We start from the raw sequence: 16,190 nt of genomic DNA on the forward strand, positions 1-16,190 counted from the left end.
CCCGTGCCAGAGAGCGGCCTGAGGCTCGGTCATCCCGGTGTGTCCAAGTCCAGTCTGTTCGGAAGCCTGAGGAGCCCGTCAGACTGAAGCAGTTTTGGAGGGTCGCTGGGTAGGGAGGACGTCCGCCCAGGGAGGGGCAGCCAGTTCCGGAATGCAGGTGCGATCTTCCCATTTGAAGAAGAGGGCACCGGCTTCTCCAGTGCCCTTATTTTGTCACAGGGGACAGGGCCCTGGTGGAGCCCATTTTCTGGGACATTTTACTTTAGGGACCTAGAGTGGTAGTGGAGGCAGGGCTCAGTTCCAGTAGAAGGGTGTGGGGCTGTCATCTACTTGCCTGGGGCCTTTTCAGTGACTCTGCAAAAACTCCTTTACAGGGCAGCCAGGATTTGAAAAGTCTTTTTTCTGTTTGGGGGGACTGTTGTGAATCCCACTCTCTTTTTCCTTCGCCTCTCCCCATGTTGGTTGTTAAAGAGCTTGAAGGCCAGGTTTAGGAGAGCTTTTGTGGGGTTTGAGGGCCTTACTCTAATTTTTGGAGCTTGTGCCTGATGTCACACTGGGACTGGGAGGTAAGGACTGGGAGATAAAATGCATATTGAGGAGTGAAGTTCCCTCAGGAGTTGCTACTTGATAATTCAAGAATGGGCCTGTTTTAGGGATGGTGACTGTCCCCACTGGCTGGACAGGGGTACGACTATGCATTTTATTGCCATGTGTCTGGGCATTAGCCCAAACCGTCTCCTTCTCTTCAGGGGATAGAGTAGAGGAAAGAATAGTGTAGAGGTCGTGCCAGGACAGATCATAAGATTGTGTTAAATAAAAAGGACGTGTACCCAGGTGAGGCCGTCCATCCCAGCCCCGCGGACCTGGGCAAAATGAGAGTGAGTAGGAGGGGGACTGGGACCAGGGCAGGGAGCAGGTTGAGGGTCAGGCTAAGGGAGTTCTGGTTGGGGAGACATGTGTGGGGGAGGGCTGAGATGGCAAGAGTCAGGATCTGAGGCTTCAAGTGGGTCCACAGCAGAGGGGGAGCGGGAGGGGGAAGGCCTAGCCTGTAGTAGGAACATTTGAGCCTGATTACAGTTTGTGCAGAGTGAGAGTAGAGGATGAAAAAGGCTTGGACATAGGGAATCTTGGACCATTTGCCATTGCGGTGCCAAAAATTGTAGTGAGACCTAGTGTTTTGAGAGGAGTAGTAGACTGAGAGTGTCCCATGTTCCCGGAAAGAGTAGGGGTCGCACTAGGCCAATTCTACCCAATTGTAGGCATCCGCAGAATTAGGGAATGGCACGGGAGCCACAAGAGCGCGTGGGCGCCAGCAAGGAGTCAGAACCAGCGTCCCTGTGTCCAGCGAGGGCCCCAGGGGCCGAGAGTCCTCAGGCTCACCGGCAGGACTTTTGAGTCAAGACAAGAACGAGAGGGATCAGGGAAATGAGAACGCGCTTGTGAGCTCCTACTCACCAGGAACAGGATGTGTCCAGGATGTGGATGTCAAGGTCGGTGAAGGAAGAGCCGTGGGACTCTCGCAGAGGACGGTGTGAGAGATAGGAGGAACCCCAGGAGGAACGGCAGGGCGAGTTTGCGAGCTTTTACTCCCCAAGGACGAACTGTGAATTGTGAGGATCAGCGAAGGGAAGATCCGGTCCCGGTCTGGTGTCTGCCAGCTTGGTTCGCGAGGGTGCGGGTGGACGCCTGCCTTACCTCGGCGGAACTAGAATGCTCTGCCTACACTCCAGGGTCAGACACAGGTTAGAGACAGACCCCTGCGCGGCTCAGGAAGGATCCATGGAACTTACCAATGACCCAGGGACTCAGAGGAAGGCAGGATTCAGGACTGACCTCAGGACCAGCTGCCGCCCCCTACTGCTTCCCTAGTTGCAAGCCCCGCCTGCTAGAGACCCCGAGGTCACGTCCACCCATTGTGCCCTGCTGGGTTTGGGCACCAAATATTAGGTCTGGAGCCAAAAGAGAAACACATGAAGGCTCATGTGTAGCAAAACGCTGTTTCTTGTGAGCATCTGGATGCAGATGGGTGGAGGCCAAAAGCGTCCATGAGAGAAAAGGGGAGAATCTTGTTTTCATACAGGGTTCCTCTGGGGGGAGTGAGTAAGTGGGCCAGAACAGCCCTTTGTAATTAAATCTTTTGCAAACAACCAACTCCTGAGACCCCTGCCCCAGTCCCATCCATCCTTCAGCTCAGGGGTCGCTGGGGTCAGGGGAGCTAGGGAGGGATGAACTTGGTCTCTATCAGGGAGGGAGGGGAAGGAATGCTGGCTGCAGCTGGCTGTTAGATTCACAAAGTCTGGGGACTCTCCAGGCTATTGTGTTACAAAGCTAAGTTTTGCATTCACCACATTCTGTCCTAAACATACTTTTCGGATTCCTACCTGGAACAAACCTAACATTCCCCATCCTCAGTTCTTAAGGAGACCATTTCTACCTGGTTCCCCGGTTAGATTCTTCCGATGAAAGTAGTTCAGGCCCCCCTGAAGGCACCCATGGTCTGTACCTATTCCCCCCTGTGCTTCCCCCAGGGAGGCCCAAGGATCTCAAACGCCCTCAAGACTCAACTCCAGAATTTCACCCCCTGAAACCTCCCCATTCCCTAAACCCAGGCAGCCTGGGAGCCCTCAGCAGCCCAGACCGCACGGAGATCTCCTCCCCCATCCCAAGGTTCTCTTCACACTTAGACCCCTCCCCTCCTCAAGTACAGGCCAGAGAATCACCCCAACCTGAGCCGGAAATCCCCACAGAAACAGCCAGGAGACCATACTGCGGGTAAATAACACTTTATTTCCGTGTTGTCCTTGTCGGAGAGGCAGAGTGGGTGAGATGAAGAAAGCACTCACGATGCACATTTCTGAGTCGTGGATGACACCACACATGCATTATCAGTTCAGCAAACAATACAACGTGTATTTGATCTCCCAAACTGGTTAAGGTTACTTATAGGATTTATAATTCGTCGTTCATCTACAATCTCTGTGGTTAATTTTTTAATTTCATTTGCATTCACATTTAATTGTTTCCTAGATTCCTTTTGGTCACGTTTTACGTAGTATCATTTTCCAAATCATAGGTAATGCCGTTTTATCCAATTTACGATGAAGTGCAGACACGGCAATGGATTTATAAGCAATAATTAAACCACACTTACTGGTGGTGGGAGATGATGCATCTTCTTTTTGAAGAAATACATGATTTTCTTTCGGACACATTTAATATAAATCTGGTGATATAAAAATGAAGCTGTTTTCTTTAGTACAAGCATCAGCAACTCAGGGATTATAATCCTAGTCACCAAGTTTAAGATCATTTCATTTTCCATTGGCCATGTTATTGCTCCAGTGCACTGATCGGTTAGGAATTTTCTCATCTCAAGCACTTCGTCTAGTAAAATTTCAATAATCATTTTCATTATAAATGGAAAAAGTGAATACTTGAAAAACGATTTAAAAAAGTTAAAAGAATTTAAAAGAACTGAGAAATTGCATTGATAATTATATCGACGGCAAAAAAAAAAGAAAACTAGAACAAAAATAATTAACAACCACGACCAGAAAAGAAAGGAATGCCTAGTTTGTGTGCTCATGGTGCCCACCAACTAATGCTCTGACTTCACCAGGAAGAGCGGCGGCTTTGTAAGTTACTCAGCATTGACTCAATCCTATAAAAGCCTGCTGAAACTTTATTCATATAAAGATTAATAGGAGAAAGAATTAAAACTTGTAAATAAATGTCTTCAGAATGAACACCGAAAGATGCAGGGGAAGAGGTCCAACTTTTATATTAGAGTATGGGCAGCTGTGTGGGAGGGGCACCCAAAAAAATGTGCCAGAAAAAGTGCAACTTTTTATGTATGTTTAGAATACGGACAGCTCTGTGGGAGGCACATCCAAAGAAAGAAGTCATAAAAACTGCAACTTTTTGGGTGTGTTTAGAATATGGGCAGCTGTGTGGCAGGCACAGCCAAAGAAAGATGCCAGAAAAACTCTGCAACTTTTTGGGTACGTTTACAGTATGGGCAGCTGTGTGGCAGGCACACCTAAACAAAGGTGCCAGAAAAAGTCTGCAACATTTTGGTTATGTTTAGGATACGGACAGCTGTGTGGCAGGCACACCCAAAGAAAGATGCCAGGAAAACTCTGCAACTTCTTGTGTATGTTAAAATATGGACAGCTGTGTGGCTGGTAGACCCAAAGAGAGGTGCCAGAAAAACTCTGCAGTTTTTTGTGTATGTTTAGAATATGGACAGCTGTGTGGCAGGCACAGCCAAAGAAAGATGCCAGAAAAACTCTGCAACTTTTTGGGTATGTTTACAGTATGGGCAACTGTGTGGCAGGCACAGCCAAAGAAAGATGCCAGAAAAACTCTGCAACTTTTTGGGTATGTTTACAGTATGGGCAGCTGTGTGGCAGGCACAGCCAAAGAAAGATGCCAGAAAAACTCTGCAACTTTTTGGGTACGTTTACAGTATGGGCAGCTGTGTGGCAGGCACACCTAAACAAAGGTGCCAGAAAAAGTCTGCAACATTTTGGTTATGTTTAGGATACGGACAGCTGTGTGACAGGCACACCCAAAGAAAGATGCCAGGAAAACTCTGCAACTTCTTGTGTATGTTAAAGTATGGACAGCTGTGTGGCTGGTAGACCCAAAGAGAGGTGCCAGAAAAACTCTGCAGTTTTTTGTGTATGTTTAGAATATGGACAGCTGTGTGGCAGGCACACCCAAAGAAAGGTGCCAGAAAAAATCTTCAACTTTGTGGGTATGTTTAGAATACAGACAGCTGTGTGGTAGAAACACCCAAAGAAAGGTGCCAGGAGAACTCTGAACTTTTAGGGTATGTTTAGAGTATGGACAGCTGTGTGCCAGGCATACCAAAAGAAAGGTGCAGGCGAAACTGTCCAAATTTTATGTTTAGAGTATAGACAGTTGTGTAGAAATATGATTGGACAAAAAGGGTATGATCTAATTCTAACAGGCTGAGTCGCGGAACCAGTAAGGCTTTTATATTTAGATTCTGCTTGACCTCTGAGTGTGCCTTCTTCCCATCTGGGTGCCCGGCAAGGCTCTTTCTGGTATGCGGTTTTACAGTAAAACAAAGTAAAAGGAAAATAGTTCAGATAATTACTTTATGGCCATTTTACATAGATAACTTTGTTTCTGGCCAGCTTTCAGAAAGAAGGGGTCTGGCCTTTACGACCTGCCTTGGGTAAAGGGAGTCTGGTTGTTATGGCTAGCTTCAGGGAACAGTTGGAACAAGAGGCAGGCAGACAAGGCAAAGTTAGAAAATTTTTGCTTCTGAAGCCTTCACTTTAAGGTAGTTTTTTGAGTCCTATCAATCTAAGATCACCTGACTGTAGACTGAAAGGAAAAAACCTTCAGCGCCAACTGTTAGCACCTCAAACAATGACACAAAGTGGTAACATGCTTTTTGCATGAAGATCAACATTAAGCTGTTTTAAAAACAATCTAAATAGTCTCAAAACAAATTTTTGGGGGGGTGTAAACTTGAGTACATGAAATATTTATGAAGAGTAAAACTGTTTTGAGATTCTCTTGGATTTTAACCATCATTCTCTTTTTATCTTAAAATAAATTACTACACAAAAATTAATAATTTCGAAATATTTTTCTAGGCCAAAACTTTGTTACAGCAACATAATTTACACATAACTAGCTAGCTTGTAAGGAGTGGGACAAAAATGGACAAGAGCAGGGGAAAACTAAAGCTTCCAATTTAAGTTCTTCTAAGTACAACTTTGAATCCCTAACAGTACTGTTAATATCAGATGATAGTGAGAAAGAAACACCTTTTGTGTACCTCTCTACAGACATTGAATCGGTGGAAGTAAACTATACCTGCAGTTAGGATTAAAGGACCAAAACCAAAATATTTTCATAAACGTCTGACCATAAGTTTGGGTGGTTTTTTTTTTTTTTTTTTTTTGCTCTACTTGGTGTTTGATTTATTCTAATTTGCTGACACTTAGGCACATTTGCATTTTTACTTTAAAGTTAAACACAGAGGTTGAAGAACAGGAATTGATAGTAGGAAAATGTGTGCTCTCTTTGATTCTAACTGATGCTATTGGCTTCTGTGACTATGCTTGCTTTTAGTTGTTTAATAAATGTAGTTAATCAGAATGAAAAACAGAGATAAGAACAAAGGTAACTCCATGATAGGCTAGGCTTCCTGGATGTGAGAAGCCTAGTTCTGCTTCTGTATATATGGCTTGCTGGCTTGGTGCTTAGCGTAAGTGGAGCCATGGCAGGCTTCACTAAAGGAAAGGAAAACAAAGCCCCGGGGAGGTAACTGCAAGTTGCTTTCTGATAAAGGACTGGAGAATTCAGGTGCCCTCCAACCAACTAAGTAAATAAGAAGAGCAAGACATGATCAGCGCATGAATAGCTTGTGCAGGGCGTGTGTTCCCAGTATTGCTTGTAACCAAAAACTAAAAGGTATGCAACAACAGCTCCCCCTCCCGCGTCGGAGACCCTCCTCTTCCCCTGGATGATGTTAACTACAACTGGCGCCAGTGCAAAAAGTCCGAAACTTAGAGTCAACAAACCTAAAGCCAACACGATCAGCCACTTCTAAACAAAAGGAACAAATAAACTGAAGGGGGATAAAGTGCAGACTAGTGTGTCGTGTGCAGACTAGTGTGTCGTGTACAGACTGGTATGTCATGTGCAGACCAACGTGTTATGTGCAGAATAACGTGTCGTGTGAAAACTAGCATACAAAAAAGTCTAAAAGCCTAATCTTTACCCCAGGGCGGGGTCCTAGTTCCTGGAGAGGCCACTGCGTTGGTGCTCTGGAATTTGGACCCTGGCCCGGGGCTAGTTAATAAACTCCTTTGCCTTTTTGCAGCCTCAGTGACTCTGCCTCTCTGTTCCTGGGGCCGAGGGGAACCGGCTCTAACAGTAAATCAAGGCAGAAAGTTCTATAGCTTGAGAGCTCAGAGTACACCAAGGAAAAGTTGCATCTAAAGTGGCAGTTAAGTTTCCCCCTAAGTCAGAGGAAGGAAGCCAGAAGGTCATCTGGCAGGGGGGCAGTGGGGAAGTAGAAAAGGGCTGGGCAAACACTTTCTCTCCCAGCGGGCAGAGAAGCTGTGGGGTGCGCAGGGGTTTGTATCTTACTTTTTACTCTGACCACGGGGGTAGCAGAGGCAAAGAGAGTGCCCGAAATCCAGGAAGAGCAGAGGACGTGGCCGCAGTGTCTCTTCCCGTGCCAGAGAGCGGCCTGAGGCTCCGCCATCCCGGTGTGTCCAAGTCCAGTCTGTTCGGAAGCCTGAGGAGCCCGTCAGACTGAAGCAGTTTTGGAGGGTCGCTGGGTAGGGAGGACGTCCGCCCAGGGAGGGGCAGCCAGTTCTGGAATGCAGGTGCGATCTTCCCATTTGAAGAAGAGGGCACTGGCTTTTCCAGTGCCCTTATTTTGTCACAGGGGACAGGGCCCTGGTGGAGCCCATTTTCTGGGACATTTTACTTTAGGGACCTAGAGTGGTAGTGGAGGCAGGGCTCAGTTCCAGTAGAAGGGTGTGGGGCTGTCATCTACTTGCCTGGGGCCTTTTCAGTGACTCTGCAAAAACTCCTTTACAGGGCAGCCAGGATTTGAAAAGTCTTTTTTCTGTTTGGGGGACTGTTGTCAGTCCCACTCTCTTTTTCCTTCGCCTCTCCCCATGTTGGTTGTTAAAGAGCTTGAAGGCCAGGTTTAGGAGAGCTTTTGTGGGGTTTGAGGGCCTTACTCTAATTTTTGGAGCTTGTGCCTGATGTCACACTGGGACTGGGAGGTAAGGACTGGGAGATAAAATGCATATTGAGGAGTGAAGTTCCCTCAGGAGTTGCTACTTGATAATTCAAGAATGGGCCTGTTTTAGGGATGGTGACTGTCCCCACTGGCTGGACAGGGGTACGACTATGCATTTTATTGCCATGTGTCTGGGCATTAGCCCAAACCGTCTCCTTCTCTTCAGGGGATAGAGTAGAGGAAAGAATAGTGTAGAGGTCGTGCCAGGACAGATCATAAGATTGTGTTAAATAAAAAGGACGTGTACCCAGGTGAGGCCGTCCATCCCAGCCCCGCGGACCTGGGCAAAATGAGAGTGAGTAGGAGGGGGACTGGGACCAGGGCAGGGAGCAGGTTGAGGGTCAGGCTAAGGGAGTTCTGGTTGGGGAGACATGTGTGGGGGAGGGCTGAGATGGCAAGAGTCAGGATCTGAGGCTTCAAGTGGGTCCACAGCAGAGGGGGAGCGGGAGGGGGAAGGCCTAGCCTGTAGTAGGAACATTTGAGCCTGATTACAGTTTGTGCAGAGTGAGAGTAGAGGATGAAAAAGGCTTGGACATAGGGAATCTTGGACCATTTGCCATTGCGGTGCCAAAAATTGTAGTGAGACCTAGTGTTTTGAGAAGAGTAGTAGACTGAGAGTGTCCCATGTTCCCGGAAAGAGTAGGGGTCGCACTAGGCCAATTCTACTCAATTGTAGGCATCCGCAGAATTAGGGAATGGCACGGGAGCCACAAGAGCGCTTGGGCGCCAGCAAGGAGTCAGAACCAGCGTCCCTGTGTCCAGCGAGGGCCCCAGGGGCCGAGAGTCCTCAGGCTCACCGGCAGGACTTTTGAGTCAAGACGAGAACGAGAGGGATCAGGGAAATGAGAACGCGCTTGTGAGCTCCTACTCACCAGGAACAGGATGTGTCCAGGATGTGGATGTCAAGGTCGGTGAAGGAAGAGCCGTGGGACTCTCGCAGAGGACGGTGTGAGAGATAGGAGGAACCCCAGGGCGAGTTTGCGAGCTTTTACTCCCCAAGGACGAACTGTGAATTGTGAGGATCAGCGAAGGGAAGATCCGGTCCCAGTCTGGTGTCTGCCAGCTTGGTTCGCGAGGGTGCGGGTGGACGACTGCCTTACCTCGGCGGAACTAGAATGCTCTGCCTACACTCCAGGGTCAGACACAGGTTAGAGACAGACCCCTGCGCGGCTCAGGAAGGATCCATGGAACTTACCAATGACCCAGGGACTCAGAGGAAGGCAGGATTCAGGACTGACCTCAGGACCAGCTGCCGCCCCCTACTGCTTCCCTAGTTGCAAGCCCCGCCTGCTAGAGACCCCAAGGTCACGTCCACCCATTGTGCCCTCCTGGGTTTGGGCACCAAATATTAGGTCTGGAGCCAAAAGAGAAACACATGAAGGCTCATGTGTAGCAAAACGCTGTTTCTTGTGAGCATCTGGATGCAGATGGGTGGAGGCCAAAAGCGTCCATGAGAGAAAAGGGGAGAATCTTGTTTTCATACAGGGTTCCTCTGGGGGGAGTGAGTAAGTGGGCCAGAACAGCCCTTTGTAATTAAATCTTTTGCAAACAACCAACTCCTGAGACCCCTGCCCCAGTCACATCCATCCTTCAGCTCAGGGGTCGCTGGGGTCAGGGGAGCTAGGAAGGGATGAACTTGGTCTCTATCAGGGAGGGAGGGGGAAGGAATGCTGGCTGCAGCTGGCTGTTAGATTCACAAAGTCTGGGGACTCTCCAGGCTATTGTGTTACAAAGCTAAGTTTTGCATTCACCACATTCTGTCCTAAACATACTTTTCGGATTCCTACCTGGAACAAACCTAACATTCCCCATCCTCAGTTCTTAAGGAGACCATTTCTACCTGGTTCCCCGGTTAGATTCTTCCGATGAAAGTAGTTCAGGCCCCCCTGAAGGCACCCATGGTTTGTACCTATTCCCCCCTGTGCTTCCCCCAGGGAGGCCCAAGGATCTCAAACGCCCTCAAGACTCAACTCCAGAGTTTCACCCCCTGAAACCTCCCCATTCCCTAAACCCAGGCAGCCTGGGAGCCCTCAGCAGCCCAGACCGCACGGAGATCTCCTCCCCCATCCCAAGGTTCTCTTCACACTTAGACCCCTCCCCTCCTCAAGTACAGGCCAGAGAATCACCCCAACCTGAGCCGGAAATCCCCACAGAAACAGCCAGGAGACCACACTGCGGGTAAATAACACTTTATTTCCGTGTTGTCCTTGTCGGAGAGGCAGAGTGGGTGAGATGAAGAAAGCACTCACGATGCACATTTCTGAGTCGTGGATGACACCACACATGCATTATCAGTTCAGCAAACAATACAACGTGTATTTGATCTCCCAAACTGGTTAAGGTAACTTACAGGATTTATAATTCGTCGTTCATCTACAATCTCTGTGGTTAATTTTTTAATTTCATTTGCATTCACATTTAATTGTTTCCTAGATTCCTTTTGGTCACGTTTTACGTAGTATCATTTTCCAAATCATAGGTAATGCCGTTTTATCCAATTTACGATGAAGTGCAGACACGGCAATGGATTTATAAGCAATAATTAAACCACACTTACTGGTGGTGGGAGATGATGCATCTTCTTTTTGAAGAAATACATGATTTTCTTTCGGACACATTTAATATAAATCTGGTGATATAAAAATGAAGCTGTTTTCTTTAGTACAAGCATCAGCAACTCAGGGATTATAATCCTAGTCACCAAGTTTAAGATCATTTCATTTTCCATTGGCCATGTTATTGCTCCAGTGCACTGATCGGTTAGGAATTTTCTCATCTCAAGCACTTCGTCTAGTAAAATTTCAATAATCATTTTCATTATAAATGGAAAAAGTGAATACTTGAAAAACGATTTAAAAAAGTTAAAAGAATTTAAAAGAACTGAGAAATTGCATTGATAATTATATCGACGGCAAAAAAAAAAGAAAACTAGAACAAAAATAATTAACAACCACGACCAGAAAAGAAAGGAATGCCTAGTTTGTGTGCTCATGGTGCCCACCAACTAATGTTCTGACTTCACCAGGAAGAGCGGCGGCTTTGTAAGTTACTCAGCATTGACTCAATCCTATAAAAGCCTGCTGAAACTTTATTCATATAAAGATTAATAGGAGAAAGAATTAAAACTTGTAAATAAATGTCTTCAGAATGAACACTGAAAGATGCAGGGGAAGAGGTCCAACTTTTATATTAGAGTATGGACAGCTGTGTGGGAGGGGCACCCAAAAAAATGTGCCAGAAAAAGTGCAACTTTTTATGGATGTTTAGAATACGGACAGCTCTGTGGGAGGCACATCCAAAGAAAGAAATCATAAAAACTGCAGCTTTTGGGGTGTGTTTAGAATATGGGCAGCTGTGTGGCAGGCACAGTCAAAGAAAGATGCCAGAAAAACTCTGCAACTTTTTGGGTACTTTACAGTATGGGCAGCTGTGTGGCAGGCACACCTAAACAAAGGTGCCAGAAAAAGTCTGCAACATTTTGGTTATGTTTAGGATACGGACAGCTGTGTGGCAGGCACACCCAAAGAAAGATGCCAGGAAAACTCTGCAACTTCTTGTGTATGTTAAAATATGGACAGCTGTGTGGCTGGTAGACCCAAAGAGAGGTGCCAGAAAAACTCTGCAGTTTTTTGTGTATGTTTAGAATATGGACAGCTGTGTGGCAGGCACAGCCAAAGAAAGATGCCAGAAAAACTCTGCAACTTTTTGGGTACGTTTACAGTATGGGCAGCTGTGTGGCAGGCACACCTAAACAAAGGTGCCAGAAAAAGTCTGCAACATTTTGGTTATGTTTAGGATACGGACAGCTGTGTGACAGGCACACCCAAAGAAAGATGCCAGGAAAACTCTGCAACTTCTTGTGTATGTTAAGGTATGGACAGCTTTGTGGCTGGTAGACCCAAAGAGAGGTGCCAGAAAAACTCTGCAGTTTTTTGTGTATGTTTAGAATATGGACAGCTGTGTGGCAGGCACACCCAAAGAAAGGTGCCAGAAAAAATCTTCAACTTTGTGGGTATGTTTAGAATACAGACAGCTGTGTGGTAGAAACACCCAAAGAAAGGTGCCAGGAGAACTCTGAACTTTTAGGGTATGTTTAGAGTATGGACAGCTGTGTGCCAGGCATACCGAAAGAAAGGTGCAGGCGAAACTGTCCAAATTTTATGTTTAGAGTATAGACAGGTGTGTAGAAATATGATTGGACAAAAAGGGTATGATCTAATTCTAACAGGCTGAGTCTCGGAACCAGTAAGGCTTTTATATTTAGATTCTGCTTGACCTCTTAGTGTGCCTTCTTCCCTTCTGGGTGCCCGGCAAGGCTCTTTCTGGTATGCGGTTTTACAGTAAAACAAAGTAAAAGGAAAATAGTTCAGATAGTTACTTTATGGCCATTTTACATAGATAACTTTAGATTTTCTGGCCAGCTTTCAGAAAGAAGGGGTTCTGGCCTTTACGACCTGCCTTGGGTAGAGGGAGTCTGGTTGTTATGGCTAGCTTCAGGGAAGAATTGGAACAAGAGGCAGGCAGACAAGGCAAAGTTAGAAAATTTTTGCTTCTGAAGCCTTCACTTTAAGGTAGTTTTATGAGTCCCATCAATATAAGATCACCTGACTGTAGACTGAAAGGAAAAAACCTTCAGCGCCAGTTGTTAGCACCTCAAACACTGACACAAAGTGGTAACATGCTTTTTGCATGAAGATCAAGATTAAGCTGTTTTAAAAACAATCTAAATAGTCTCAAAACAATTTTTTGGGGGGGTGTAAACTTGAGTACATGAAATATTTATGAAGAGTAAAACTGTTTTGAGATTCTCTTGGATTTTAACCATCATTCTCTTTTTATCTTAAAATAAATTACTACACAAAAATTAATAATTTCGAAATATTTTTCTAGGCCAAAACTTTGTTACAGCAACATAATTTACACATAACTAGCTAGCTTGTAAGGAGTGGGACAAAAATGGACAAGAGCAGGGGAAAACTAAAGCTTCCAATTTAAGTTCTTCTAAGTACAACTTTGAATCCCTAACAGTACTGTTAATATCAGATGATAGTGAGAAAGAAACACCTTTTGTGTACCTCTCTACAGACATTGAATCGGTGGAAGTAAACTATACCTGCAGTTAGGATTAAAGGACCAAAACCAAAATATTTTCATAAACGTCTGACCATAAGTTTGGGTGTTTTTTTTTTTTTTTTTTTGCTCTACTTGGTGTTTGATTTATTCTAATTTGCTGACACTTAGGCACATTTGCATTTTTACTTTAAACACAGAGGTATTTTTTGTTGGTAACTCAGATTTAGTGATTATCATTAGACCAAATATTAAATTTACTTATCAAAAATCACACATTATTTTGTCTTTGGCTGAGTTTATATTTTCATAACTTTTATGTCAAATCTTGACACCTCAAGAACATGAAAATGTCCAGTAAAACCCAGGCAAAAGACATATGTATGCTGACAATTGAAAACATTTCTACATTGCTTTACTAAATTCACTTTTTTATTTTTTAGTACTAACCCAGCTTATTTACCAAAGATTACTAAATTCACATGGATCATTTGGGTTTGTTTAATTTATGAGTCCTCCCTTATTTCTAAGCCAGTCTGGAACCATGTGAGCACAAACATGTAATATGTGGACATACACAAAACATACCAAAATATATACGCTCTCTGACACACGCACACAAAGTTCTCATAGATTTCACCACAGAACTCTAGCAATGAGATGGTAACACAAACTCACCAGTCTGCAAAAGGCAGCTGGATCCAAATTTCTTCTGATGAAACTGGAACTTGTTCACACGGCAAACTTTAGTTGCCCTGAGAAGTAACCTAATGAGGCTTGTGCATCAAAGTCTTGGGTAAAGTAATTTCCGTGGCATTTTCAGTTTTTAAAAAAACCTCTTTACCCTTTTTTTTCCCTTCAGTTCAAAATGAGTCACTCATCATGGCCGTTAATACAATAGGAAGTGGTCCTGACCAATAAGTGCGTGACACACTGACAGGCGCCATTTTCTGTCTAAAGTCACCGCCCCCAAAGAGATCGGTGCCCATGTTGTCTAATGGCGCCAATGTCAGAGGTGGAGACAGGCAGTGGGACGCTCACATTGGGTTGGGGGAGCATAAGGAGGTCTGACTACGGGGACAAGACCTGACCACGATCAAGGACGCAGGACAAATGCCCAGGAAAAGGATGGTGTTTACTAAGTGTGGTGTTTATGAACACGGAACATTTTGAAGTTCCTCTAATTCCGTGCTGGGCTGAATGAGGGGCCCCCATGTAACTGGGAACTGTTGCCTGTGCCCTGGGAAAGTTACCTGCTATGGCAGAAGGGCTTCTGCAACTGGGAGAAAGTGAAATATCTTAATATTGGGAGATTCTGCTGGATTATCTGACTAGAGCCTAATGGGATCACACGTGTCTTTATAAGGGAGAGGCAGAGAGTGACTTGAGTCTAGAAGAGGAAGAAGGCGATGTGAGTCTGGGTCAGGGAGAAATGGCCATGTCAGGTGGGGGCTGTGAGGCAAAGATGGACTGTGGCCTCCAGAAGCGGGAAAAGGCAAAGGCTCCTCACCTCAGCAGCCCTAAGCGCCAGCCATGGCTTCTTTACATCTAAGGAAAACAGAAGGCGCCCTTAACAAGCCAGTGTTGGAGAGAGCTGCCCTCTAGTGGACAGAGAGATCCCAGCGGCTCTCGGCCCTGAAAGTGGCCTCACCAGGCACCTCACTGGGCACCTGCCCTGGCCTTGCCCTCAAAGCAGACATTTGGGCTCTCACCCCTTGGCTGTCTTTATTGTTTTCTCAAAGTCAGTGTGGGTCTTCTACAGAGGATCCACACACAGGTCACGGGGATGGAGAAGTAGAATCCCCCCTCTGAGTCGTCTTGCTTTTATGCCTACACGTGTTGAGTGTGGTCTGGATGCTTGGGAGACCTGTCTGGAGGTTTGGGGTGGAAAGCAGGAGTGGGCCGCGAGGTGGGCCCTGGAGGAATGGGCTCTGAGAAGGCCGACTTGGCGTGGGACAGTGTGAAGCTTGAGTAGAGATTTGGGGTGTTGGGTGTGATTTGGGGTTTTGAGGCTCTAGGGGGTCCAGTGAGGAGGGCTTTGGTTGGGGGAGCTCAGGATGGGCCTGTGGACTCCAAGTGGGGGGTCGGCCCACCTGGTAAGGGAAGAGCAACTAAGCTTTTGCAGTGAAGTAGAGGCTGACGTTCTTCCAACTTGGATAGACCTGACGATTGAGATGTGGACATGAGGGAAGGATAATTTTCTCGAAGTCACAGGTTAATGCCCTGACATAGGGGTTAGGAAGGGCCACCAGATGCACAGGCTGACTCTGTCATCAGCCAGAGCACACAGGCAAGGGGGAGAGCAGAATTCAGGGGAGTCTTGGAGGACAGAGAGCCAGGAGGGACTGGAGGATGACAGGGTACCATGGACGCAGACTTGAGGTGAGGGCATTTAGGGGTTCAAGCCAGGAAGGATGTTTGTGCATGAGGGAGTCAGACTGGAAAACGTTCTCGAACTGTGGCCTGGGAAATGTACTAAATTCTGGAGAATTTTAAGTCGGTTTTGTTTTGTTTTGTGTGGTTCTGGGTTTTAGTGTCCACGTTCCTGCTAGGTAGATAAGGAACTTGTTTTTACAGCACACCATATAAATAAGAGCAAGAACAAAGACCACATATGATCCTCTCAATAGATGTAGAAAAAGTTTTTGATGAAATTCACCACTTTTTTGATAAAAACTCTTAACAAAATAGACATGGATGGATCATACCTCAAAATTGTTAAAGCCATATATGATAAATCCACAGCCAATATCATACTGAATGGGGAAAAATGGAAAGCATTCCCGCTTAAAACTGGAACCAGACAAGGTTGCCTGGTATCTCCACTTGTATTCAACATAGTGCTGGAAGTCCTTGCCACAGCAATCAGACAAGAGTGGGGAATCCAGAGTATCCAAATAGGGGAAGAAGAGGTCAAACTCTCGCTCTTTGCTGAAAATATGATATTATATCTAGAAAACCCCAAGGATTCAACCAAAAGACTCCTGGAATTGATTAATGAATTCAGTAAAGTCTCAGAACACAAAATCAATGGTCACACATCAGTGGTGTTCCTATATGGTAATAACAGTCAAGCCGAAAATCAAATCAAAGATGCCACACTTTTCACAATAGCATGAAAGAAAACTAAGCCTTTAGAATTATATTTAGTTAAGCAGGTGAGAGACATATATTGGGAGAACTGAGAAATACTGAGAAAAGTAATTGCAGAAGATGTAAACAGATGGAAAACCCTACCATGCCCATGGATTGGCAGAATGAATATTGTTAAAATGTCCAAACTACCTAAAGTGATCTACAGATTCAATGCAATCCT

This window comes from Eulemur rufifrons, chromosome 24 (assembly GCF_041146395.1).
Source record: "Eulemur rufifrons isolate Redbay chromosome 24, OSU_ERuf_1, whole genome shotgun sequence".
Taxonomy (NCBI): domain Eukaryota; kingdom Metazoa; phylum Chordata; class Mammalia; order Primates; family Lemuridae; genus Eulemur; species Eulemur rufifrons.